This window comes from Ceratosolen solmsi, unplaced genomic scaffold, assembly GCF_000503995.2.
Source record: "Ceratosolen solmsi marchali unplaced genomic scaffold, CerSol_1.0 scaffold2, whole genome shotgun sequence".
In the NCBI taxonomy this organism is placed as follows: Eukaryota; Metazoa; Arthropoda; class Insecta; order Hymenoptera; family Agaonidae; genus Ceratosolen; species Ceratosolen solmsi.
In genome coordinates, this window is record NW_011948422.1 from 6969258 (window position 1) to 6972368 (window position 3111).

The following is a 3111-nucleotide window of genomic DNA, read 5'->3' on the forward strand; positions in this document are numbered from 1 at the left end:
ATCACGCTCTCTATCTCGCTCTCTATCTCGCTCACTATCTCGCTCACAATCTCGCTCACTATCTCGCTCACTATCTCGCTCACTATCTCGCTCTCTCATTCTCCGTAATGTCGAGTCTACTCGGCTTACGTACACCATTTTCAGTCGTTTTTTCTTACCACCAGCCCGAGCGTTCTCCTCGTAAAAGTGACTGACGGGATTCTAAATAAAGAGCACTATTTAATTCGAGCGATTTTCACGTGGCGGGCTTACCTATTACCCTCACTAACTTTATTATTGGGACTCAATGGCTGTATATTCTCGTAGAGAGGCCATAATTGTTTTCATATTAAACGGCTCGCTCGATTGAGATTAATAATTCTTAGTCTTGAAGGCCCTCCGAACTACTTGCAATCCTCTACAGGACTATGTAGGCGAGCGAAGCTTGTTACTCTAGAGAGTCGTTAATTATTAATGAAATTAATGAAAATGATTAAATAAGCAGTTTAATTAGAAAATTGTCAAGCAAATTTACTCCTTCCCTGCCTGCTTCGTATTAGCAGTACTCGGGAATTTCAGGGGCTGTGCCATGAGTAAATATGCCGAGGCCCTATACACGCGCTCGCCTTAGGATACGCGAAATTTTCGCATACCTTAAGGTACGGAAACAGGTTTGAGGCTTTTTCAATCGTAACCTTTCTAGTTGCAAATAAATTTTTTTTATTTTTTTGTTATTATTTATTTATTTATTTTTTTTTTTTTTTTTTTTTTTTTGTTACCAGGATGCAGTCTCTCTGGTAGATGAATAAATTGTAAATAACCAATTGCCCGTCGAGCTTTTATGAAATAATGATAAGACTCGCGCGAGTGAGAGATGCCACATGTATTTTCCGGCATTATTTTCAAGTAATATCTCATGCCAAATACACGTATTATAATATTATGGTCCGATAATTTGGGACACGAGGGCTTACAATCCACCCAACTCTTACACTTACAATTGATAAAAACCATTGAGTACTTTAAGCTTTAAGTACTTTAAGCAAATACCGGTTAGTTCGCTTGGATACTCATTGCCCTCAACCTCATCGATCTCCATGGATATTAACATTAATAACGCCTGGCCCGTTTCACGGCCACACAGCCAGATTCTCTCGTTCGGCGCTTGATCGAACGATTTTCCGACCACGTCCGCGACGCGAGGGCAATCAAAGTATTTTATTAAAGGCGTATCGGGGGATCGAGCGATAAATCAAAAGCCTTTTACCGTAGGAGCCCTTAGCCGCCCGCGTTACGTAGGATTAAGAAGCGGTAAGGATGAAAAACGCGCCTGCTTCCTGCTGTTTTAAGACATAAGCCGATATACTTAATGTTCCGCGATGGTAATTTCGTTTGTTAATTACCGCGTGACTATCGCCTTCTCTCTCTCTCTCTCTCTCTCTCTCTCTCTCTCTCTCCGTTTCTCTCCGTTTCTCTTTCGGATCTCGATAGAGGCGGGCGCCCATCTTACATTACGCCCGTTAAAGTGAGTGTTTACGAGATTCTGAGGAGGCCGAGCGGAATATATACGAGCTGGAGATGAACGGGCCTCGGCTGTTTCCACCGCTGTATGGATTAAAATCGTTAATTGTTATATTCGAGGAGGAGACGAAACGGGGGAATTCGTTTTTCTTATTGTTCGCGAATTGCCGGCTTCGGTGTCTTGGATAAATTTGAAATTAAAAACTTTTTGCCCCTATAGTCGTATTGATTTGTATCATCATGAAAACTCTTTTTATTACGTAGAGCTGTTAAACACTGTTTACGATTCCATTTCTTATTCTTCGTTTGGCGTAAAAATTCCTGTTGCTACTTAAGCGAAATAATATACGAAGGTTACTTTCGCCCGGCTTTATAATTTACGTCCCGGCAGATTATGTATCTTATCCTTATATAGTTGAATAAGAAGGGAAACATTTTACTTTATGTATTGTATTTTATTGTTCTCAACCGTCTCAGACTTGAATAAACATACAATAATGAAGTAATTAACGATATTAAACGTTTAATACTGTGAAAAGGATAATTGACAATTGATCGTTGACGTAATAAAGTCTTCAGCGCTGCTTCAATAATTACATCGAAATTTCCATTCGCTTTTTAAATCAGGGCAATAATAGAGAAATGACATTAATTCATTAATTTCATCGGTAAATACAAATGTTACTTAATAATTGTCGGCTCTAATTGTAAAATACAAAAATCAATAATTCATTATATTCGATACGGACTGTGCCACTTGACTATGTTAAATACAAATTTTAATGATTTAAAGTTTGACGCATTAATGCATAATTAATGCTTATAAATTTGATAAAAAAAATCATCACATAGAAATAATATTAAATTTTTGCGGAAAATACATTTGCGTTAAATTACAATTAATTTACACGTTTTATTAACGAATAAACGTAATGCGAATACGAATATTAATCGATCAAATATATAATGAAATGTCTTTTTCGTCACAAATACGACAGAAAATTCAATGGCTAAATATTCGTAATACCATTGACATTTTTGAACAATTTGAAAGCATTATTTTTTGTTTCTTCATTCCATATTATTGGTAAGAATTTATTAACTCATTTTATTAATTATAAATTGAAAGCTAATCCCTTAGAAAATTTTAAATACTTATTTAAATATCGTATTGTTTAAGCGATGTAATAGAGAATAATACAACATATCGATTAATTTCTATTAAAACTTAAAGGTGACAATCTTACTCCATAATTTTTCCATAAATAAATTAGATATATTAATTATTCGTTATTTCATACATTTTGTCCATCGCCGTGTAATATTTTTACACTAAAATTCAGCTATTATTAGGTACAAAAAGTAAAAGGCATATGCATATTTGCATATATGTATGTAATATGAAATGTGTAATTTATGTTAACTAATAAAAAATATTCGAATTAATAAGATTTTTTTAAATCAATTGAATGTAAGTATTATATAATATTATTCGATAGATTCGAATTTATAAATTACGGCTTATGTTTAAATAAATAGCTTTAGGCAAAGTGTCTTTAATATTGTTTTTTTTTTTTTTTTTTTTTAATTATGGGGCATTAAATCAAATGG